At 38.8% G+C, this 26,342-nt stretch overlaps 1 protein-coding gene and 1 pseudogene across 18 annotated transcripts in view; both read left to right on the top strand.

Annotated features, from left to right (window-relative positions):
* Positions 1-26,342, top strand: part of BAZ2B (bromodomain adjacent to zinc finger domain 2B) — a 395,156-nt gene that overhangs the window by 122,250 nt on the left and 246,564 nt on the right. The gene's annotated exons all lie outside the window — the stretch shown is intronic.
* Positions 11,963-15,964, top strand: LOC117796265 (annotated as a pseudogene).

The raw sequence follows: 26,342 nt of genomic DNA, 5'->3' as shown, positions 1-26,342 counted from the left end.
CCGGGGGGGGGGGGGGGGGGTGGGGGGGGGAGGTGGAGCTAGATAGAATGTGACCAGAACTTTCCAGTATTTGGTTTTTGGGGTGGTTGTTTTTAATGAAGTATTCTATTGACATAATATCTTGATTTGACCTTTTTTTTTGCTTTACTGTGAGACACTTTTTGTGAAATAGGTCTCTTTTTTTGCATTTTATTGCAAATATTTTATTCTTAGTAGGTAGCATTTGATATGTTTCAGCTTAAGTTCAGAGGTACCAGCTAAATTAATTATATCTACCTGGGTAAAAATGCATGTCTATTTTTGTTTTTGTTAATCTTGGGACTTCACCAAAGACCTGAAAGTAATCCTGTAGTTACCCATGGAAACAAGTAAAAATCACTTATTTTTTCATGTTTCATACTATTATGATGTGCTAATAGTCACATATTAAGCAATAGTGATTAGTTAAATAATTTGGTCATTAAATTGAGAACAAGAATCTAATAGTAACTAGAAACAATTCAAAGTGCTCAGACATAAAATGCATAGTCCATAATATGCTTAAGGAGCTCATAATTTACTTAGAAAGGATGTACAATCTCATCTTTTGTGATTTTAACCCATTGAAATTAAATTATTTATGGGGGTGGGAAAAATTGAGGGTGGGAAAGGAAAAATAATTTCAGTAACCATCATTCATTCAGTGAAGTTATCTGTAGGCAGGATACAGGAGTCAGGTGCTCTCCGGGTAGTTCTTATAGTGTGGCGTCTTACACTTAGTGTGGCTCTTATGTCTTAATATAAATATTTTTTTGTATATCATAGCTCCTAAATGCAGGCGAGCAATGAGTGTCTGGAACTCAGCTATGTAAATGACATCTACTTTAATGCTGGCAGTCAAACTGGCTGTATTGGACTTATTGAGAGATCATGCATCTGTCTCCAGTATGGTTCATGTCAAAGATAATATTTACTATATTTTGATATATCCTCCTGACTAGGACCTATCCCCCAGTAAGATGAGTCTCTTCTAGGGGCACCTGAGTGGTTCAGTTGGTTAAGCATCCAACTGTTGATTTCAGCTCATGTCTTGATCCTCATGTCGTGATTTCAAGAATGTGAGTAGGCATGGAGGCTACTTTATTTTATTATTTTTTAAATTTTATTTATTTGAGGGGGGGGAGAGAGAGAGGAAGAACACGAGTGGGGGATGGGGAAGAGGGAGAGGGAGAAGCAGGCATGCTTCTGCTCAGCATGAGCCCTTGCAGGGCTCTATCCCACAAGCCTAGGCTCAGGACCTGAGCTGAAGGCAGATGCTTAACCGACTGAGCCCCCCAGATGCCCCAGAGCCTAATTAAAAAAAAGAAAAGAAAAGAAAAAAGATGAGTGTCTATTGTATATGAAGGTAGCGTGGTTCAGGGTAGTTTATATGCTTAAGTACTGCTATTGATACCCCAGAATGTAAAGAAAAGAAAAAATTGGTTTGGAATTAAAACAAGGAGATGGTGGAACTTCAGTTGGGTTTTGAAGGAAGTAGTATATCTTTTAATTAATTAATTTCTGGTAGTAGATATTTTAGAACAGCAACCTGAGCAAAGGAGAGGATGGAGGGAAACCTAATTAACTAAATTTGTTTGTAGTAGTAGATAAAGTTACAAAGGGGTTTGGGTTAGCCAATAGATTTTTAAGCAGAGATGTGATATGATTAAAAATTTAGAAAGATAGATTTGGAAGAAATCTGTTAAATGTATAGAAAGTAGAGACTATTAAAAGAAAGACCAGTGACTTATTGCAGAAATTACAGTGTCAGGTGGTAATGACTAGGCTAATAGCAATAGAATGGGTAGGAGGATAAATATGAGGTACATGATAATTTAAAGGAATGGGGTTGAGCTAGTTTGAGGAGGTTGGAGATTTTAATACCTTGCATGCAAATCTATTTCTTATGACTATAACAATAATTTGATGTAGCTGAACACTTATTTCCTCCTTTCCAGATATTAGAAGTAAGAGCAAGAGAGACTGGGGGCACCTGGGTGGCTCAGTCAGTTAAGCATCTGACTTTGGCCCAGGTCATGATCTCAGGGTATAGCACTGAGCCTTGCATTGGGCTTCCCCCTTCTACTTTACTCCTGGTGTATCACATTGTATGAGGATGAATACTCATGTCTAGTTAGCCTCATATTTTTCATTTTTGTTTGTATTTAGTGCTCTGTATGTGTTTAAACCACTGTTAAACATCACTTTCTGAAAATCACTGGGAGATAGGAGGCAGCATGTTCTAAACATATTATAAACATATCGTACTTTTTATGGCTCCCTGAGGATAGACGTTTGTGAATCCATGATTTTACACGTGATGTTCCAACCTGTGTGCTCTTCTTATTCCCTCTCTTTCTGCTTGGTAAAATCTGCTTATTTTCTAAGACTTCTGAAGAGTTATTTTTTTTTTTTGAAATTTTCCCAACCCTGTACCTTCTTACAGGGTTATCTGATTCTTCCCTTGTGCTAAAATGGAATGCTAATAGTGGAGCACATGGTTATGCGTACAGTTAGATTGATTCCTTACTTCCGACCTTTATAGATAATGCTTCAGTGCACATTTTAATGCGTAGTGCTTTTATTTGTTGCTGTTTGACATCATTTCATAGGATAAATTCCCAAAAATGTAATCATTGGGTTAAAAGCTGGGAATACTTTAAGGCTCTTAATGTATGTATTGTGAACTTGGCTTTTGAAAGGATTGTATGAGTTTATAGTATTTCACTAGTAATAGATAACCATACCTATTTCACTACACCTTCATTGGATTGGGTTATATTCATCATTTTTAGCCATTGCTGATTCCATTGCAAAAAAATTGTACCTTATTTAATCTGCATTTCTGTGACTAATTAGAATGAATATCTTTCAGTTAACCTGTTTCTCTTTTGTGATTTGTCTTTGACATTGCCTGTTATTGCACAGAGGTCTTAGTATATTTATTATAAGATATTTATAAATTCTTCTAAGTATTAATGATATTATGCTTTTATTATATTTATTATAATTCTTTAACTTCTGAATAGTTTTTTATTTACAGAAATGTGAAATACTAACATGTCATTTCTTCAGATGTTCTTAAACATTCTTTCCATTTCTGAGCTTAAAAAATGTCCTCTTCCTGGAACACCTAGGTGGCTCAGTGGGTTGAGCAAATGACTCTTGGTTTTGGCTCAAGTCATGATCTTAGGGTCATGGGATTGAGCCCCAACTTCAGGCTCTGCACTCAGCATAGAGTCTGCTTGGGATTCTCTCCTTCTCCCTCTGCTCCTCTACCCGCTCACACCCTCTCTCTTTCTCTCTAAAATAAATGAATGAGATTAAAAAAAAAAGCCAATGTCCTCCTCCCCAGAGTTTTTATAGACATTTCTCATATATTTTGTTTTTTGACATATAATTCTTCCCATTCCTTTTTTTAAAAGTAAACTCTGTGCCCCAAGTGGTACTTGAACTCCCGACCCCAAGATCAAGTTTCATGCTCTGCTGATAAAGCCAGCCAGGCATCCCCTTCCCCATTGTTCTTCCCCCTTTCCGCATTAAAGGACCGTTTTAACTGTCCTTTAATGCCCATATTAAGGCCCAACTTCCCATCAACACTTAGTATCTGTACCACATTTCTGCTGTGTACTCTAAAAAAATCTCTTTTATAAGGAATGTTTTTTGTTTTTTTTTTTTGAAGATTTTATTTATTTATTTGACAGAGATAGAGACAGTCAGCAAGAGAGGGGACACAAGCAGGGGGAATGGGAGAGGAAGAAGCAGGCTCACAGTGGAGGAGCCTGATGTGGGGTTCGATCCCATAATGCCGGGATCACGCCCTGAGCCGAAGGCAGGCGCCTAACCGCTGTGCCACCCAGGCGCCCCAGGAATGTTAAACTAAATAACTAAAGGTCAACTTTTTAAGGCATTGTCAATTTTTTAAAAAAGATTTATTTATTTACTTATTTATTTATTTGAGAGGGAGAGAGAGAGAGAGAGCACAGAGGGAGAGGGAGAAGCAGGCTCCCTAATAAGTGGGGCTCAACCTGAGGTAAGGCCAGATGCTTAACCAGCTGAGCCAGCTAGGTGCTCCAGGCATTGTCAAATTTTTGTTTTGTTTCTGCCTCTTGTAATAGGATTCTTCATAAAAATACTAATTTTATTAGATAATACTGAGCATATTAAAAATACGTTTTCCTTGATAAGGTAGGGTTATCATCCTGGTAAATAATTCTATTATACTTATTAGATGCCTGGATTTTGACTATTTGAGAATACAATGTGAACCTTTAAAAAACAAATTCTCACATTATCTTATATTTGTGCCATGTTTGTTTATGATAAAAGTGAATCGTACATGCAACTCTACAACTTGCCAGTTATTCCTTCTTACAGTTTAATCATGTTCATTGTCCTTTGATTTTTTCTTTATATTCATTTTGTTGTTTGTTTTCTAACATTTAAAAAAATTGAAGTACAAATGACATATAACATTATGTTAGTTTTAGATGTACAACAAGACTTGTTTTAAAATTTAAGGTGTATTTTTGACTAAAAAATATTCTCAAAAGTTTTGAAAATTACAGAAAATATTAAGATAAAAATCTCAAATGCCCAAAATTCTATTACTTGCATTTTTATTTCATTTATATTGAAGTTTATTTAATGAAATGAAAGCCTTCATAAATGAAATAACAGCAAGTTAGTTTCATAAACCTCCTCTCTAAAAAGAAAATGAGGGGAGCTGGCATAGAGTGAAATGGTCTTGTGATATCAAGTAAGAACAAATTAAAAAATCCTATTGAATTAGGCAAAAAAGGACATTGGTGATCTTGGCAATAATACTTTTAGTGGAGTGGTTTGGACTAAAGTTAAAGAAATAGGAACATGGGAGTTTAGATAGTTGTTTTTTAAGGGGAGTGAAAAGAAATTGGCAAGTTTCTAGGAAGCAAATGTGGGCTTGAAGATGACTTTCTTGATGATGAGAATGAAGATATAGGGGCAGGGAGTATAATTCAGAAGTTCTTTGAGAAGTAAGAAGACATGGGTTCTAAACACATGTTAGACTGATTGACATTAACTAGAAGGAGGGCTACCTCTGTAATTAGAGGGAATGAGAAGACATGGGTGTGTATAGCAGTGAGATTGGAGCTTTGGTGGAAAGAAATTTCAGAGTTAAAATTCCAAATATCAGAAATTCTTCAAGTGGAGGGGCACCTGGGTGGCTTAGTCAGTTAAACGTTCCATTCGACTCTTGATTTTCGCTCGGGTTATGATCTCAAGGTCATGAGATTGAGGCCGGCAGGCTCCGTCCTCAGCGAGTTGTCTGCTTGAGGTTCTCTCCCTCCCTCCCTCTCTGCCCCTCCCCCTGCTCATGCATGTTCTCTATCTCAAATAAATAAATAAATCTTTAAAAAAAATTCTTCAACTAGAAATGCCTCTTTGCTGGTTTTTCATAAAACAAAGTTTTAATTTCTGATCTCTTTTTCTACATATTTGTGTTTTTTTATTGCTTTTTACAAAATAGATATTATATTTGTAGTTTTTCATTCTTTTTTACTTTATTTTACAGATTATATCAGGAGGCATTTTCTTGTGTCATTAAATATTTTCAAACAGTATATAATAATTTATTCAACTATCCAAGTTTGGGGCATTTAAACTGTTTTGGATTAACATATAATATATAATGAAATAATTTAGCATTAAACATCACTAAGCCTTTGTGCATATTGTAATTTATTTCATTAGGAAACATTCCAGGAGATTGAATTGCTGGGTCAAAGCATAATGAATAGCTTACATTTATGCAGTAGTATTCTGGTAAATATTAACAACTGGTTTGTGTGTTTGGCGGAGGGAGTCTTGATTTATAGTGTGTGCTCTTTTCCCTGGTGTAAATACTCCTGACACAGGCTATTTCATTCCAGCAATTTAATACCACTAAACAGAGTTGGGATGTGCAGGCACACAATTATTATACAGTATCTTTACCAAGCTGATACAATAGATGTAAACAACGTCAACAGCATAGAGAATAATAAAATGTGGTAAAATAATTAGGAAGTGAAAAGTTTTGAGTGTTTATTGCCTTACTTTCACTGTAATTTATTGATAAGTTTATATAATTTAATTTTTTTAAGGATTTATGTATTTTATTTTATTTTATTTTAAAGATTTTATTCATTTATTTGACAGCAAGAGAGCACAAGCAGGGGGAGCTGCAGAGGGAGAGGGAGAAGCAAGCTCCCCACTGAGCAGGGAGCCCAACGTGGGGCTTGATCCCAGGACCCTGGGATTGTGACGTGAGCTGAAGGCAGATGCTTAACCGACTGAGCCATCCAGGTGCCCCTGTGTATTTATTTTAAAGAGAGAGAGTGAGTATGAGTAGGAGAGAGGGTGAAGGAGAGAGAGAGAGAGAGAATCCCAAGCAGACTCCCCACAACCCTGAGATCATGACCTGAGCCGACACCAAGAGTCGGATGCTTAACTGACTGAGCCACCCAGTTGCCCCTATATAATTTAATGTTTAATAATGACTATGTTTAATAACTGGGTTGCAAAATTCCTGAAAATTTTAACGATCGACTCTTGTGAACTTCTATGAACAACCTCTAGCACATTACTAAGTTGTCTTTTTTCTTTTTCCTTTCTTCTCTTTTTCCCTTCTTTCTTTCCTTTTCTAATATTTATTGTGAACCCCCCCCCCCATATTGTTATTTTCAGTATAGGAAGAAATACAAGTATTTAGAAGACCAGTGTTGCATTCTTTTTGTGTTTGGCTCTGAGATTTGTTTTGCTTTACACTTGAATTTTTATCATAGACGGAATATACTTAAGTGAAAGAGGTGAAGTATGAACTCCTGCTTTATTTTTTTCCCCACAAGACTATTCAGTTTTCCCCAAAACATTGTGGAGTAATTCCTACTGGCCATTGATTGAATTACTCAACTTTCTTATTTTTTCTAATAATTTTTCAGTTGATTCTCTAGGATTTTCCATTTTTGTAATCATATCTTATGCAAGTAGAGGTAATTTTGTTGCTACACTTCTAATATAACTTTATTCTTTGGTGTAAAGAATGAAGTTGACTAGTATTAACATTGAGCATACCCTTATTTTTTTCTGAATTTTGAAATGCTTCAAATACTTCATCATTGTCTGTGATACTCACTTTTGGTTTGTTCGATGTGTTTTTGAAAATCATGTTAATCAAGTGTTCATCCATTTCTCTTAAGACTTTAATAGAAACTCTTTAATACAAACTGCTAACAGACTGAGCCACCCAGGCACCCCTACCTTAGTGTTTTTAAAGTGTTTTTCATTTTATAATTTGTGCTAGAAAAAGGTTTAGATGTTGATGGTTTTCAATATTTGGGATAAGCAACAAGATGAACTGGGCAATAGGAAATACAGTTTGTTTTCTCCTGGAACTTTTTTGCTGAATCTCTTGAGTTCTGTGTTGTTGGTGTACGTGTAATCCTGTGTTTGAGGGTCACCCTTTGACTTTAGCAGTTCCCCCGCTTCAGGGAGAGCTGGCATACCTGTGGATGGGGGATATCAGCAGCGGGGAATTGCTACCCTGTAATACTGTGGATTATGAGTTTTGTGTGGTGAGTCAGTACTTGTGTCTGCTTAGTCAGATTTGATCATCACTTACAAAGCTGGCTCCTTTTCAACCCTAATGACAGGTTGAGGAAAATTAAAACAATGAGGCCAAAAGGCCCCTTGATGTCTTTCTGCAATGTGAACATGAGTGCCAAGCTCTGTGATTCCCCACTTCTCTTATAGGCCTTTCATGTTCCTAAACTTCAATTCTACAAGTGGTGGGTTGGGACATTTCAGAATATTCTTATTTCTTAAAATCTGCGCCTTATACCCTTGGGACATATGTGTATAGAGTCAGAGTCTTGTTATAGTGTTGGTATTTTCCCTGACTTTTTTGATGATGGCATTCCTTATACTAGTTTCGGTCCTTTTGGGTGGATTTTTGGGAGGGATTATGTGAACGATTGCTGTTTTATTCAGATTTTAAGGCTCTTTTACATATTCATGAAATGCTCCTCAGGAGAAGTTGTACTACCTTATACTCCTTCCTGTGGACTTTGAGAATTTTTTTTTATTATACTCTTAATGGGAATAATTTTACTTTAATATGTATATATATATATTTAAGATTTTATTTATTTATTGTAGAGAGAGAGAGCGCGTGAGTGAGGGGAAAGGCAGAGGGGGAAGCAGGCTCCCCGCTGAGCAGGGATCCTGACTTGGGGCTTGATCCCAAGACCCCAGGATCATGACCTGAGCCAAAGGCAGATGTTTAACCAATTGAGCCACTCAGGCACCCCTAATTTGTATATTCTTAATTGTTACAGATAACCATATGTTTCTGTTTACTGGGGAATTATATTTGTATTTGAATTGTTTAGAAGGAATGCTTTTGCTGAGATTTTTGGAGGGATATGATCATAATAATTTTAAATATTTTACTTGATCCCCGCCCTCCCAAAGTCTGGTCTTACTATGAGGTTATGGCTACTTATTTTCATAGGAGCAAGCATGAGCGTTAACCAGCCTCCTTGAGTTTGCTTTTGCATGTCTTAGTAAAGCCTATACACTATCGCACAACTACTATGGCTACAAAATAAACGTTTTAACTTTTAGTAAGGAGTCTCAGCTAGGACTTTCATTTATTTATTTTTCATTTTATTGTATTCTTTAGAAGATATATTTTTTTATTTTAGAGAGCACGTGAGTGATGGGGGGAGGGGCAGAGGGTAGAGGGAGAGAGAAGGAGAGAAGCATACTTCTGCTGAGCTTGGAGTCCCACTCTGGGCTCGATCTCATGACACTGAGATCACAACGCGAGCTGAAATCAAGAGTCAGATGCTCAACCGACTGAGCCACCCAGGCGCCCCTCAGGAACACTCTTTAAAGAGGATTAATATTTGGATGCATAGAACTAAACAGAGGTACATTCCAGATTGTCTGTAGATAAAGATACAAAAATTTGGCCAAAGTTTATATGTTCATTGTGGAAAATAGTGGTTGAAATGTAGGTTTTGGACATACTCTTTGTTTTCTGATGCTTACAGGTTAGCACATCATGTATTTTGTAAATGAACATTTATTTTCTTTTTTTATTTTAGTTGTCACATAGAGGTAGGGGCTTAAGTTTTTGTTTCCCTTAGCAGGAAGAGCAAGCGCATTAGGTATGAGTTTTGGCCAAACTGCATTACATCTTATTGCTTTACTTTGTCATTTACTAATTAAGTATTTGTTCTAGGCAAGGAACTCTTCGAGTTAGGGTAGGAGGAAATAAAAAGGTGAATAAGATACCTTATTGATTATCTAATTTAGCAAAATACTCAAGTTTATCAGCATTATTTAGCATGTTTTGAAACCTTACATAGCATTATACTGTATGTATCATTTTCTAACCTGCTTTTTCCGCTAATCTTTGTATTTTAGTTTCTATGGGTTTGGAAACTGGGATTGGTTTAGGTGGTTTTAACTCAGAGTCTCTCTTGAGATGGCTGTCAAGCTTCCATTTGGGACAGGAGTCATCTCAAAGCTCAACAGGGGCTGAAGGATCTGATGCCACGCTCACATTATTATTGACAGTTCCTTATTGGCTGTTGGTAGGAGGTCTTGGTTCTTTGTCTCATGGTCATTGCCATAGTGCCCATTCTGACGTGGCAGCTTGCTTACCCCAGACTAATGAGATAGAGAGACAGAGACAGACGCAGAGGGAGACGGAAACATAGACTCTTTGGATTGACAATGTTTTGAGAGAGGAAGAAGAATATTTTGAACATAAAGCAACTTGGAAAAGAATAAACAGTTCAAAGGCTCTAACAGAGTCATAATTTTGGGTACTCACAAGCTTAAGATGACCCCAGAAATATTTAGAAACTCTGCTGAAGAAATTTGTATTCCAGACACATATGTATTTCATTGGTGTAAAGTGTATGTATGTATATGAAAGGTTAATACCAGTATTAATAGAAGGTTAATTTTCATTCTTAAAGGTAGCTGCTTGCTTGAAAATAAAAAGTCACGTTAGAATCCACTGTTTCAAAGAAAATCAAAGTCTAAAATGGAGTCCCAATTAGGATCACAAAATATGGTATCATGTTTTAAAACCTTAATTCTAGTACTGTGAATTTTGTGATGGAAGGTAAATCTGGACACTTGGTGATTTAGAGTTCTGTTTAGTTTTGGTTTTTGGACACCTAAAATGGGAATCAAAATTTTTAGAAGTTACAATGAAAATATAAATACTTTTCCATGAAAACGAGGAAAAAATACCGGACTAGAAGACTCCTCCCTTTGAATATCTTTAAAATTATACGAATTGTGATTCTCTTCTTCCTTTTCATATTTTGCTATTCAATACTTGACTATCCCTATCTAACTATTATCTTAAAATATTTGCTTCTGCTTCCTAATTCTACCTTTGTTACCATAGAAACAGAAGTGGACTAGGGAAATTGGCAAGACAACCAGCAACTGAAATTAACGAGGATTCTAACTCCTTACCTGTAGTTGTTGTGTTTCATTTACAGCTCCTATTTTAAAAATAAGCAATGTAAGGCCTGTTGAGTAGGAGAAGAAACTTGAAACTTAACGCTCATTTGCTTCAGACTTGTTCTTTTGCCTAGAAAGCTATTAGGAAAGAACCTTTCTAACAGCTTGGAAAAGAGCTTTTCATTTTTGTGAATGGTTAGACTTGTGAATGGTTAGACTACTATCTATTCTGTGATGTTACACCATTAGATGTTTATAATATGCTTTTCAGTCATAGGTATTAAAATAACACGTTTTCTAGGGAATGAGATGTGATATTATGTGATGTAAGTCTGCTGCGGTCAGTATGTTTCCACGCATACTATTTAAGTGAACCTGGAAAAATAGATATAGATCTTAAATTCTGAGAAAGTATTAAAAATATTATATATAATCAGACTATTACTTGTTTATCATGTCAAGAAATAAATGTTTTAAAATAAAGTTTTAAAATGTAAAATGTTATTTTTTAAAGCTAATTGGAAACTTTTAAAAGGTACCTCTTTGCATTTAAAAAAATATTAGACTAATTTAAAAACTTTTTTTTATTAAGTAATTTTTGTGCCTGATGTGGGGCTTGAACTCACAACCCTGAGATCAAGAGTCACATGCTCTACCAACTGAGCCAGCTAGGCACCCCTTCTCTTTGCATTTTTAATTTTCTTTTTGAAATACAGGTAAATCTGATAAAGTTCACAATGTGAAAAGATGAACTATTCGATCACTAGAAGTTTGCTTCCTTCGATTTTTTTTTTCCTTTTTTACAATTAAGAAATAGCACATTTTAAAGAATTTTTTGCTTTAGAAACCTGAGTTTAAGCTGCTTTCCTCTGGTTGCTTCCTTTAAAATTTTCAATTCCTATATTAAGACTACAGGCATACCTCAAAGATACTGTGGATTCTGTTCAGGACCACAGCAATAAAGTGAATATTGCAATAAAGTGAACCAAATGAATTTTTTGGTTTCCCATTGTATATAAAAGTTATGTTTACACTATACCATAGTCTGTTTAGTGTGCAATGATACCATTATGTCTAAAAACCATGTACATATCTTTTTAAATTTTATTTGACTACAGTTGACATGCAGTATTACAATAGTTTCAGGTATACAACTTAGTTTTTGACAGGTTTATATATTATGCCATTACAGTATCATTGACTGTGTTCCTTATGTTGTGCCTTTTATTCCTGTGACTTATTCATTCCATAACTGGAAGCCTGTATCTCCCACTCCCCTTCACTGGATTTGCTCAAACCCCCTCCCCCCTCCTCTATGGCAACCATCAGTTTGTTCTCTGTATTTATAGGTCTGGTTCTGTTCTTTGTTTATTCATTTGTTTTTGTTTTTAGATTCCACTTATGAGTGAAATCATATGGCATTTGTCTTTCACAGTCTGACTTATTTCACTTAGCATAACACTTTTGGTCTATCCATGTTGTCTCAAATGGCATCATCTCATCACTTTTTATGGTTACATAATATGTCCCCCAGTAGACCTGATTTCAAAGCTGAAGTCAATCCTCTCAAGCCCTACCACTGCTTTATCAACTAAGGTTATGTAATATTCTGAGTCCGTTGTTGTCATTTCAGTAGTCTTCACACATTTTCACTAGAAGTACATTCCATCTTAAGAAACCACTTTCTTTGCACAGCTGTAAGAAGTAACTCCTCATCCATTAATGTTTTATCATGAGATCGCAGCAATTCAGTAACATATTCAAGATTCCACTTCTAATTGTAGTTCTCTTGCCATTTCCACCACATCTGCAGTTACTTCGTCCAATGAAGCCTTGAACGCTTCAAAGTTCATTCATGAGGGTTGGAAACAGCTTCTTCCAAACTCCTGTTAATGTTGATATTTTTACCTCTTCCCATGAATCACAGATGTTCTTAATGGGATCTAGAGTGGTGAATCATGTCCAGAGGTTTTCTGTTTACTTTGACCAGATCCATCAGAGGAATCACTATCTGGCAGTGATAACTTTACCAATATATTTCTTATATAATAAGACTGGAAAATCAGAATTACTCCTCAATCCATGGGCTACAAATGGATGTAGTATTACCAGACATGAGAACAACATTTATCTCATTGGATATCTCCATCAGAGCTCTTGAGTGACCAGGTTTTGTCAGCGAGCAGTAATATTTTGAAAGGAGTCTTTTCTTTCTAAGCCATAGGTCTCAACGGTGGGCTTAAAATATTCAGTAAACCATGTCGTAAATAGATGTGCTGTTATCCAGGTTTTGTTGTTCCATTTATAGAACACAGTTCTTAAGGACCTAGGATTTTTGGAATGGCAAATAAGCATTGGCTTCAACTTCAAGTCACAAGCTGCATTTATCCCTAAAAAGAGTCAGCCTGTCATTGGAAGTTTTGAAACCAGACAATGACTTCTCTTCTCTAGCTATGAAAGCCCTAAGTGACATCTTCTTCCAGTAGAAGGCTGTTTTGTCTACATTGAGAATCTATTGTTTAGTGTAGCCACCTTCTTTAATTATCCTACCTAGATCTTCTGGATAACATGTTGCAGTTTCTGTATCAGCACTTGATGCTTCACCTTGCACTTTTATGTTACTGAGATGGCTTCTTTCCTTAAGCCTCATGAAACACTTTTGCTGTCATCAAACTTTGGCAGTTTCCTCTCTTCCTGCAGCCTTCTTAGAATTGAAGAGGTTAGTGCCTTGCTCTGGGTTAGGCTTTGGCTTAAAGGAATTTTATGACTGGTGTGATCTTCTATCCAGACCACTAAAACATTCTCCATATTATCAGTAAAGCTGTTTCACTTAATTATCATTCATGTGTTCATTGGAGTAGCATTTTTAATTTCCTTCAAGAACTTTTTGTTTGCATTCGCAACTTGGCTAACTGTTTGGCACAAGAGCCCTAACTTTTGGCCTGTTTCAACATGCCTTCCTCACTAAGCTTAATCATTTCTAACTTTTGACTTAAAGTAAAAGACATGTGACTCTTCCTTTCCTTTGAACACTTAGAGGCCATTGTAGGGTTATTAATTGGCTTAATTTCTGTATAGTTCTGTCATGGGGAATAGGGAGGCCCAAGTTGAGGGAGAGAAATCCTTCAATGGAGCAATCAGAACACACCCAACATTTATTAAGTTCATCATCTTGTATGGGCATGGTTCATGGCACCCCAAAATAATTACAGTAGTTCCATCAAAGATCACTGATCACCATAACAAATATAATAATAATGAAAAAGTTTGAAATAGAGGACTTTCAGTGGGGCACCAGCTGGGATCTTCCACCTGGGTCGGCCTTCATGCCCACACATCCCTGCAGCCCAAGTGCTGTCTCTGTTGTGCCCAGTGCCCCTGCACTGGGCTTCCCTGTTGGGGGGCTCTGCAGCCAGTTCCAGCTCTGCTGCCTCAGCCTCTGCTGCAGCCTGAGTGGGCCTTTTGTGGGGCACTTGGGGCTGCTCTGCCTGCAAATGGGGTGGATGAGCTGAGCCTCCTGTGCTCTGGAGCACCCTGGGGCTGCAGATGCAGCATGCTGCGCACCCAGGGAGACAGAGCTTTTGTTGAATTCCTGAGTGATGAAATTAAGGAGGAAGAGAAGAGGCAGAAATGTAAGTCCCTCCCCAAGATGTCTGAAGTTGGGAGCTGGAAGTGAATGGGACAGAAGCCAAAGTAGTGGGGAAAGTTGCTAGAGAAAAGATCATTCATTGTCACTTTCAACATTAACAATAGCATCCTGCCAACATTTGATCAGGAAGAGGAGCCCTCCCAAGTTCAGAGGGTTGAAGAACAAGGGCCTGAATTGACGTCCACTCCCAATTTCATGGTTGAAGTTATAAAGAATGGTAGCAAGAAGGCCCTATTGCTGGACTGTCACTATCCAGAAGATGAGGTTGGGCAAGAAGAGGAAGACAAAAGTGATGTTTTCTCCAGGGAAATGAGCTTTCAGTCCACTGGCGAGCCTGAGGGGAAGGACACTCAACACCAGTCCCTTGGCTTGGGCTTTATGTGACCCCCTGATGGATTTCCTGGCAGGCTGAGGGGTGGATAACACTTTTGCATATTAGTTAGGGGAGCTCAACCCAGCCCTGGAGCATCAGGAAAACATTACTTTTCTTGAAGATCTCAGAAGGTTTTGTCAAGAGCCAGTAGAGCATACAAGACATTGAACATCTTAAATGTATGGCAGGTTTTGGTTTGGCCAGGGAACACATCTACTTTGAAGTCAAACACACACATACTTCAGGATGGTTTTCGTTGTAATATGGAAAATAACTCAAAGTTATATTGTTTCTGTTGCCCTCTTATTTACTATTCATTTATTCTCTACAGATCTGTTATTCCTAGATTTTTGTATAACATAATGCTGGACAATAAAATTGGTTTATCGCCTACCTCAAAAGAAAAAAAAAAAAGAAAGAAAAGAAAAATGAAGGCTTTAAGTTGTGAGCCAGTTTCTCAAAGTGCACTGGACACTTAGGATGATAGTTGTTAACAATAATAAGATATCCATATTACAAGTAATTTATTTTTAAATTCTTTATTATTTTTGGCAGATCCCCCCCCCCCAACACACACACCACATCCATAATGTGGCTGATAACTAGGAGCAAAAGCATCAGCTTTGGCATTTTTGTGTCATTTCTTGTGCTTCTGTTACTAGTATTATACTCTATCTTGGTCTGTTTGGGTTGCTGTAACAGAATACCATAGACTGGGTGGCTTATAGACAATAGAAATTTATGTCTCCCAGTTTTGAGGCCTGGGAAATCTAAGATCAAGATGCTGGCAGAATCCAAGTCTGGTGAGAGCCAGCTTTGTGGTTCGTAGACCGTAGCCATCTTACCATGTCATAACATGTTGGAGGGAGCAAGGGAGCTAAGAGGCCCCAATCCCATTCATGAGAGCTCTACCCTCATGACCTAATCACCTCCCAAAGGCCCTCTCTTCTAATGTTAACACATTGGGAGTTTAGAATTTCAACATAAATTTGGGGGGTACACACACATTCGCACCATAGCATATTCAATCATGATTTTTTTTTTTCTAGAAATGTTTTTAAGCCCCTCTTGTGAAATTTAGTTTAAAATAGTTAATAATACTCACTTTACCATTGACCTGTATATTGTGATTCTGGACAATATGCTGACCAAATGAATAAGGATACCACCATGAATTCTTCTACAGTGTGGAATTCACTTCCTACAGGATAGCTTGGGTACCATAAGTGGTGCACAGTTGTCTAACATTCAGCCCTGTGGGTGGTGCCAGTCTCAATCCGCACATAAAAAACTGGTGTTAGTAGTTAGAAAAATTTTCTTATTTTTTCCCAATGAAAATTAGACACTTCATGGTTTTTTCCTGCGCTTAGATTGTTTAGCCTTTTGTGTTTATGTACATCTCCCTAAGATAGAGTGGCTAAAGATATTAAATCTTTACTTATATTTGAAAAACTGGTTTTGTATTAAATTTTAAATTTTACATATATTTTTAGTTTTAGAGATGTGCATCAACTATTCTATTTAAAATAGTTGATTTTCTTGCAAATAAAGTTGAGCAAAGTCACAAAACTAAGCAGGGTTTCTCAGAGGAAAATTACTCACCTAGGGGACATTTTCAAATATGTAGGATGTTTTGATTTTTCACAATGATTTAAAGGAGCTACTGACACTGAGAGGACAGGACCAGCCATGCTAATCATCAGCAAGGTTTGAAGAAGCCTCATCCGATTAAGAATTGTCCGGTCCAAGATATTAGTAGCGCCTGTAAAACACTGGGCTAAAATCCTATTTTGGAGTTGTTATTTCTTAAGATGACTCATAATTAATTCATAGATATGTCTAATACTTTTTATACTGTAGATTAAAATTAAAGCTTATTCAAATATGTTTATATAATGACAGGTGTATATATCAAAGATATTTTCCTTTTACTGGCAATTTTAATTTTTTTTGATCACGCTATACTGCATACCATGCATTGCAGCATTGAACAACTACTGTTGGTAATTCATTTGGCTGGGTGCTGAGAGTGTAGAGATCCATAATACTGTTACTTTTCTCTCTGTTCACAGGCTAGCAGGGGAAACAGTCATGTAAATAATTATAGTAAAGTATGATAAGTACATCAGAAGAATTAGATTTAATGTAAAGAAGTAGCTCTGAGGAGATGGGTAATATTTTAGGGAGAAAGTCAGCATATTGTTATACCCTGAGGGCAAGGACTGCATTTTATCATCTAAAAGTTACATGTTTACAACACAGCACTGGACCTTAAAATTGGTAATATAATCATAGTCAGTACTTATTCATGATTAAATAAATTGAAATCTTCGCAAATTTTTAAAGAATTAGTTGAAGTATGTTCACGTGGGCAAAGTGGTAAAGTACAGTGCTAGAAAATAATGTTGGAAGATCCGACTAACAAATGATGAAGAAACTTGCGGGTGATGGGACATCACTAATGTGGGCTTTTTTTTTTTTTTAAAATTTTATTTTATTATATTATGTTAATCACCATACAGTACATCCCCAGATTCCCATGTAAAGTTTGATGCTTCATTAGTTGTGTATAACACCCAGTGCACCATGCAATACGTGCCCTCCTTACTACCCATCACCAGTCTATCCCATTCCCCACCCCCTCCCCTCTGAAGTCTTCAGTTTGTTTCTCATAGTCCATAGTCTCTCATGTTTCATTCCCCCTTCTGATTACCCCCCTTTTCTTTATCCCTTTCTTCCCCTACCGATCCTCCTAGTTCTTATGTTCCATAGATGAGAGAAATCATATGATAATTGTCTTTCTCTGCTTGACTTATTTCACTTAGCATTATCTCCTCCAGTGCCGTCCATGTTGCAGCAAATGTTGAGAATTCGTTCTTTCTGATAGCTGAGTAATATTCCATTGTATATATGGACCACAGCTTCTTAATCCAGTCATCTGTTGAAGGGCATCTCGGCTCCTTCCATGATTTGGCTATTGTGGACAATGCAGCTATGAACATTGGGGTGCATATGGCCCTTCTCTTTACTACGTCTGTATCTTTGGGGTAAACACCCAGTAGTGCAATGGCTGGGTCATAGGGTAGTTCAATTTTTAACTTTTTAAGGGACCTCCACACTGTTTTCCAGAGTGGCTGTACCAACTTGCATTCCCACCAACAATGTAGGAGGGATCCCCTTTCTCCACATCCTCTCCAACAATTGTTGTTTCTTGCCTTGTCTATCTTTGCCATTCTAACTGGCGTAAGGTGGTATCTCAGTGTGGTTTTGATTTGAATTTCCCTGATGGCTAATGATTTTGAACATTTTTTCATGTGTCTGTTAGCCATTTGTATGTCTTCATTGGAAAAGTGTCTGTTCATATCTTCTGCCCATTTTATGATTTGTTTATTTGTTTCTCGTGTATTGAGTTTGAGAAGTTCTTTGTAGATCTTGGATACCAGTCCTTTATCTGTGGTGTCCTTTGCAAATATATTCTCCCATTCCGTGGGCTGTCTCTTAGTTTTTTTGACTGTTTCCTTGGCTGTGCAGAAGCTCTTTATCCTGATAAAGTCCCATAAGTTCATTTTATCTTTTATTTCTCTTGCCTTTGGAGATGTGTCGTGAAAAAGGTTGCTCTGGCCGATGTCATAGAAGTTGTTGCCTATGTTCTCCTCTAGAATTTTGATGGATTCCTGTCTCACATTGAGGTCTTTCATCCATTTGGAGTTTATTTTTGTGTATGGTGTGAGAGAGTGGTCAAGTTTCATTCTTTTGCATGTAGCTGTCCAATTTTCCCAGCACCATTTATTGAAGAGACTGTCTTTTTTCCACCGGATGTTTTTTCCTGCTTTATCAAAGATTAGTTGCCCAAAGAGCCGAGGGTCCATTTCTGGGTTCTCTATTCTGTTCCATTGGTCGATGTGTCTGTTTTTGTGCCAGTACCATGCTGTCTTTGTGATCACAGCTTTGTAGTACAGCTCGAAATCCGGCATTGTGATGCCCCCAGCTTTGTTTTTCCTTTTCAACAGTTCCTTGGAGATTCGGGGCCTTTTCTGGTTCCATACAAATTTAAGGACTATTTGTTCCAGTTCTTTGAAAAATGTCCTCGGTATTTTGATCGGGATAGCATTGAAAGTGTAGATTGCTCTGGGTAGTATGGACATTTTAACTATGTTAATTCTTCCAATCCATGAGCATGGAATATTTTTCCATCTTTTTATGTCTTCCTCAATATCTTTCAAAAGTGATCTATAGTTTCTAGCATATAGGTCCTTTACGTCTCTGGTTAAGTTAATTCCAAGGTAACGCATGGTTTTTGGTGTTATTGTAAATGGGATGGATTCCCTAATTTCTCTTTCTTCAGTCTCGTTATTCGTGTATAGAAATGCAACTGATTTCTGGGCATTGATTTTGTATCCTGCCACCTTACTGAATTGTTCTATAACTTCTAATAGTTTGGGAGTGGATTCCTTTGGGTTTTCCATATAGAGTATCATGTCATCTGCAAAGAGAGACAGTTTGACTTCTTCTTTGCCGATTTGGATACCTTTGATCCCTTTTTGTCTTCTGATTGCTGTTGCAAGGACTTCTAGTACTATGTTGAATAATAGTGGCGAGAGTGGGCATCCTTGTCGTGTTCCTGATCTTAAGGGAAAGGCTTCCAGCTTTTCCCCATTGAGAATAATGCTTGCAGTAGGCTTTTCATAGATGGCTTTTATGAGATTGAGAAATGTACCCTCTATTCCTACACTCTGAAGGGTTTTAATCAGGAAAGGATGCTGTATTTTGTCAAATGCTTTTTCTGCATCAATTGAGAGGATCATATGGTTCTTGAGTCTTTTCTTGTTGATATGATGTATCACATTGATTGATTTGCGAGTGTTGAACCATGCTTGCATCCCAGGTATGAATCCCACTTGGTCATGATGGATAATCCTTTTAATGTACTGTTGGATTCTATTAGCAAGGATCTTGTTGAGGATTTTGGCATCCATATTCATTAGAGAAATCGGTCTGTAATTCTCCTTTTTGAGGGGGTCTTTGCCTGGTTTGGGGATCAAGGTAATATTAGCCTCATAGAATGAGTTTGGTAGCTTTCCTTCTGTTTCTATTTTTTGAAATAGCTTTAGGAGAATAGGTATTATTTCTTCTTTGAATGTTTGGTAGAATTCCCCAGGAAAACCGTCTGGGCCTGGAGTTTTATTATTTGGAAGGTTGTTTATCACTGACTCAATTTCTTCATAGTTAATTGGCCTATTTAAGAAATCTATTTCTTCCTGTTTCAGTCTTGGTAGTTTATAGGTTTCCAGGAAGGCCTCCATCTCTTCCAGATTGTTTAGTTTTTTGGCATATAGCTGTTGATAAAAGTTTCTAATAATCCTTGCAATTTCAATGGTGCTGGTCGTGACCTCTCCCTTTTCAGTCATAATTTTAATAATCTCAGTCCTTTCTCTTTGTTTTTGGACAAGTTTTGCCAGTGGTCTATCAATTTTATGGATTCTCTCAAAGAACCAGCTTCTAGTCCTGTTGATCTGCTCTACTGTGGTTCTGGTCTCTAATTCATTGATTTCTGCTCTAATCTTGGTCAACTCCTTCCTTGTCAGTGGGTTAGGCCTGTCCCTCTGTTGCTGTTCCAGTTTCTTGAGGTGAGAATATAGAAACTGCATTTTAGATTTTTCTATTCTTTTGAGTGAGGCTTGGATGGCTATGTATTTCCCCCTTAGGACTGCCTTTGCAGTATCCCATAGGTTTTGGACCGTTGTGTATTCATTCTCGTTGGTCTCCATAAATTGTTTAATTTGTTTTTTGATTTCCTGGTTTATCGAGTCATTCTTGAGCAGGATGGTTCTTAGCCTCCAAGTGTTTGAGTTTCTTCCAGGTTTTTCCTTGTGGTTGAGTTCCAATTTCAGAGCGTTGTGGTCTGAGAATATGCAGGGGATAATTTCAATCTTTTGGTATTGGCTGAGACCTGTTTTGTGTCCCAGAGCATGATCTATTCTTGAGAATGTTCCATGGGCATTTGAATAGAATGAGTATTCTTTGGTTCTGGGGTGTAGTGTTCTATATATATCTATGAGGTCCAACTCGTCGAGTATGGCATTCAAAGCCTTTGATTCTTTGCTTAGTTTTTGCCAGGGTGTTCTGTCTATTTCTGATAGTGGGGTGTTGAGGTCCCCTACTATTACTGTGTTCTTATCTATATGTCTCTTTATTTTGGTTAAGAGTTGGCTTGTGTATCTTGCTGCTCCCCTGTTGGGGGCATATATATTAATAATTGTCATATCCACTTGTTGAATACTTCCTTTAAGAATAATATAGTGCCCTTCTGTATCTCTCTCTATGGCCTCTAGTTTAAAATCCAGTCTATCTGATATGAGAATTGCTACTCCAGCTTTCTTTTGAGGTCCATTTGCGTGGAAGATGGTACTCCATCCCCTTACTCTAAGTCTGAATGCATCTTTGGGTTCAAAATGAGTCTCTTGTAGACAGCAAATGGATGGGTCATGTCTTTTTATCCAATCTGCAACCCTGTGGCGTTTTATGGGAGAGTTTAAGCCATTTAGATTGATAGAGATTATTGACAGATATGATTTTAATGATGCCATTTCTCTTTAAAGTCTTTGTATCGGTTGTGACTTGCTGCTCTGTATCACTCTTGGGGCCTTTTTACCTTTATAGAGCCCCCCTTAATATCTCCTGTAGGGCTGGTTTCGTGGTTACGAAATTGGTTAATGATTGGCGATTTTGGAACGTCTTTATTTCTCCATCAATTCTGAATGACAGCTTTGCTGGATAAAGGATCCTTGGCTGCATGTTTTTCTCTGAAAGAGCTTTAAAAATGCCCCCCCAAGCCTTTCTCTCATTCCAGGTCTCTGTAGACAGGTCTGACGTAATCCTGATACCTTTGCCTTGGTACGTGAGAAATTTCTTTGCCCTGGCCGCTTTCAATACTGTATCCTTGGATCTAATATTTGCGAATTGCACTATGACATGCCGTGGCGTAGGTTTGTCCTGGTTGAGCTTGGATGGGGTCCTCTCTGCCTCTTGGACACGAATGCTTGTTTCCCTTGCTAGATTAGGGAAGTTTTCAGCTACAATTTGTTCAAATATCTCTTCTAGACCTCTGTTTTTCTCCACCCCTTCAGGGATGCCGATGATTCTGACATTGGATCGTTTCATAGAGTCAGTAATCTCCCGTAATCTACATTCGTGGGCGTGGATTTTTTTAAGACCAGCTTCTATTTTCGTTTTTTCTTCTACTAACCCATCCTCCAATTCGCTAACGCGTTCCTCTGCCTCGGTGACCCTGGCCGTCAGAGCCTCTAGTTTTGACTGTATTTGGCCCATAGAATTTTTAATTTCTGTCAGATTCGCTCTCATTTCTGCCCTTAGGGATTCTATATTCTCAGCAACGCTTTCTCTGATGCTTTTTTCAAGTTTACTCATCATCTTGACCATTGTTGCTCTGAATTCCATTTCTGATAATTGGGATACATCCATATGTATTAATTCTGTGGCCGAGGCCAATTCTGTGGCAGAGGCCACAGACTCATTATCTTTTCTTTGCTGGGGGGGACTTCTCCTTCTCGTCATTCTGATGAAGAGAGATTGCAGGGTTGTCCAGAGCCCAAGTGTTGACTGGGACCCAGGCCGTGCGCCCTTGTTTTATAGAGATCTTAGGGATGTGGGCTTCTTCCTTAAAGAGTTTATTTATTTATTTGAGAGAGAGAGAGACAGTCAGCAAGAAAGGGAACCCAAGCAGAGGAGTGGGAGAGGAAGAAGCAGGTTCCCGGTGGAGAAGCCCGATGAGGGACTCCTTTCCGGAACGTTGTAAACACACCCTAATCCGAAGACAGGTGCTTGGTGACTGCGCCACTCAGGCGCTCCGGGTTGTGGGCTTCTTGATTTTTCAGCCTGCCTTCTGGGGGAGGGGCCTGCCTGCCGGTACTCAGAAAACCCTGTTTGGGTAGAGTCTCTGTGTCCCTTGCGAGGGGGGATGGGGATGGGCACCCTGTGAGCCGGTATTTCCGGGCTTTTGTTCTCTGGCGGCTTTCCCTGGCGGTTTGCTATGCCTCTTCTGAGAGAGCAGCAGCGGCTGAAATTCAGCCTCTGTCTCAGAACAGAGGGATCGCGGATCGTTCTCCACTGATGTTCTGGCCACTTTAACTCTGTTTCTGTTGGTGCTGCTCAACCCTGCAGCATCCCGGGCTGTGCGCCCCACACCCGGCGTCCCAGCCCTCACTTCCAGGGCCGGCACGTCTCTGTCCTTTGTGTTTCCAACCCCGCCCGCCGCCAGCCGCCCCGCGCGGGCTCCCGGAGCTCCCCGTCTCAGTCTGGTGTCTCACGGGTGCTGACCGCGAGTCCGCCTGCTCCCCCGTGCAGGTGGCCCTCCAGCCGCCAGCCGCCCCGCGGACGCTCCCGGAGCTCCCGGTCTCAGCCTCGATCCAGTGAGCACACCGGAGCTCCGGAGCTCCGTGAGATGCTTGGTGGTGCACGCTCCCGGCTCACGGACTCAGTCTGCCGTTTCCAGAGTGCGGGTCCGCGGTCCGCCCGCTCCCCGGTGCAGGTGGCCCGCCAGCCGCCCTGCGCGCGCGCTCCTGGAGCTCGCGTTCTAAGTCTGTTGTCTCGCGGGTGCCGTCCGCGAGTCCGCCTGCTCCCCCGTGCAGGTGGCCCGCCAACCGCCAGCCGTCCCGCGTGCGCTCCCGGAGCTCCCTTCTCAGCCTGCTGTCTCAAGCGTGCGGGTCCGCGGTCTGTCCGCTCCCCCTTGCAGGTGGCTACCGCTTCCCGGCGCCCTGACACGGCGGCTCCCTCCCCCTTCTGTTTAGCTTCCGATATCTGTGCGCGGTTTCACGGCTCCCCGCTTCGTACCTCGATACTCAGCGCTGGAGATGTTCATTTGTAGAGATCCAGATGTATCTTCCTGCGTCTCAGGCTGATTCCGTGGATATTCCTGCTGGTCTGGTACCTATCCAGCTCAACTCAGGGGACCGGCTGAAAAAGGGGTCCCCTACTCCTCCGCCATCTTAACCTCCCTCACCAATGTGGGCTTTTTTAAAGTTAAGTTTTTAGAAAGGAGGAGAGGGACATGATAAGATTTAGTCAGATTTCAGTTTTAGAAAAGTATCTCTACTGGCATTGTGGATGATGTAGTTGAAGGAGGAGAGGGATGCGATCTTAATAATGAACTTCAACATGTAAAACATTGTAGGATCAAAATTTTAACTGAACATCTAAATTCAAGGTTTTTTCCCCTAATATTTCAAGTTTTATTTAAATTTGAGTTAACATATAGTGTAATATTAGTTTCAGAAGTGTAATTTAGTGATTTGTCACATATATATAACACCCAGTGCTCATCACAACAAGTGCCCTCCTTAATACCCATCACCCATTTAGCACATCCCCTCTAAATTCAAGCTTTTATACATTAATTTATATTATTTAGTTTTAGAGTTTATATTATGCCAGTCTATTTTATGTAGAATAATTTTAATTTTTCAATATAATTTTAGTTATCCTTATGATATGTGATTAAGTTTTTTAATGTTCGGAATTACCAATTCAGGGGCGCCAGGGTGGCTCAGTCGATTAAGCATCTGCCTTTGGCTCAGGTCATGCTCTCTCTCTCAAATAAATAAATAAATAAATAAATAAATAAAATGTTTAAAAACAAAACAAAATGACCAATTCATATATACCAGTAGTATTTGGATATATAGCAGGGAGAATAATTAGTGATCTTGCTTAATTTTTTTTTTTAAGATTTTTTTATTTATTTGACAGAGATAGAGACAGCCAGCGAGAAAGGGAACACAAGCAGGGGGAGTGGGAGAGGAAGAAGCAGGCTCATAGCAGAGGAGCCTGATGTGGGGCTCGATCCCAGAACGCCGGGATCACGCCCTGAGCTGAAGGCAGACGCTTAACCGCTGTGCCACCCAGGCGCCCCAATTTTTTTTTTTTTAAGTAAGAAATTTATAAGCTTGAAGTTGATGAAGTGGTTTCAACTGAAGATTAGTTAACCCCTTTTTTTTGAGAGAGAGAGTGCATGAGCAGGGAGGGGGCAGAGGGGATCTTAAGCAGGCTACACACCCAGCACAGAGCCCAATGTGGGGCTCATCTCCAGAACCTGAGATCATGACCTGAGGGCAAGGCAAGTGCTTAACCAACTGAGCCACCCAGGCACCCCGAAAAGATTATTTTTAAGTAAGCATTCGGGCAGCAAGCAAGTCACAGCTGACAGAACTTCTGGTAAGAGAGATGGGAAAAACTTGAAAGAAGTTTGCTGCTGTTAAGCACAGGGACAAAGTCCTAGTCATTTATTTATTTATTTATTTTTAAAAGATTTATTTATTCATTTTACAGAGAGAAAGAGGAGATCGATGACGAGTTGGGGGAGGGGCAGAGGGAGAGGGAGTGAGAATCTGTAGCGGACTCTCCGCCTAGTGCAGAGCCCAGTCTGGAGCTCCATCTCATGACTTTAGTTCATGAATTGAGCCAAAATCAAGAGTCAGATGCTTTATTGACTGAGCCACCCAGGTGCCCTAGACTTCATCATTTAATGAGGGCATCACTGTATTACAGTTATAAAACTAATATGTAGGAAATATCTAAGTGATTTTGTTCGATGATCCTGAGTATCAGGAAAAAGACAGACTCTTATTTAAGGAGAAAGGGAAAGTAGTTAACCATCTTATCTAGTGTATTTCTAGTATAGATGCTTAAATTTTTAAAAATGACTTCTAACCGTTGTTTGCCGGATTTACAGTAACAGAAACTTATCCAGTGCAGTTGGAGGTGATAGCTATTCATTGAATCAAATGGTTAAAATGGGAAACCATTACAAAGATATATATATATGCACATGTGTACATGTACATGTAAACATTTAATAACCTAAAACTTTCACATTTATTTGTGATTTTTTAAAAAAAATCTGTTTATGGGGGGCAAATTTGTACTTTTTATTTGAGGATGGATTCTTTAAGTGGAAGTCATTGTGTCTTTACTGAACCCACACCTCCAAAATAGAGGTTTCATATTAGATTCTTTAAAGAGAAATAACTTAGATTCTTACAAAGCTTTCTGGGTACAGAGTCCCTGTATATTTTTATGATGTCTTCTGTCAGGATGTATGCTTGTCTGCTTATCTTACGTAGTCCAATTAACAGTAACTTTAAGAAAACATTTTTATCAAATTTTTCAGAAGCATTCAATTTTCAGGGAAATAACCTTTCTTTTAGCACTCATTTCATTATGTTATAATTAATGAAATTACACAAAAACAGTATCAAATATTACTAGCCTTCTTAAAAAAAGATTTTAGTTTTATTTGAGAGAGGGAGGGAGAGAGAGCGTGTGCACTAATAGGGGGAGGGGCAGAGGCGGAAGGAGAAGAAGGCTCCCCGCTGAGCAGGGATCCTGCTGCTGGGTTTGATTCTAGGATGCTGGAATGTTGACCTGAGGCTGAAGGCAGACGCTTAACCAACTGAACCACCCAAGCGCCCCAAGTATTACTAGCCTTAATACATTTCAGAACAAACAAGATTTCCTAGGCATGCAAATCAAATAGTGGGAGTGAAAATATAATGGCCAACTGGAAAGAGAAATAATTGCCAATAAGATTTTTGCCTTTGCAAAACTTTTTTGTTCCATGTGCCTAGTGTTTATCACTCAACCCATCATCAAATTAAATTTTATTTGAGAGATATCTCAAAGAAATCTGCCCGGAAGTAGTTCTGGGGGTCAATCCCAGTACAGTCACCTTTCTGCTCTCATACTCCAGCCTGGGGTTTTATTAGATGGATATAA

This window comes from Ailuropoda melanoleuca, chromosome 2, assembly GCF_002007445.2.
Source record: "Ailuropoda melanoleuca isolate Jingjing chromosome 2, ASM200744v2, whole genome shotgun sequence".
Lineage (NCBI taxonomy): Eukaryota > Metazoa > Chordata > Mammalia > Carnivora > Ursidae > Ailuropoda > Ailuropoda melanoleuca.
This window is presented reverse-complemented; position numbering and strand designations above follow the sequence as displayed.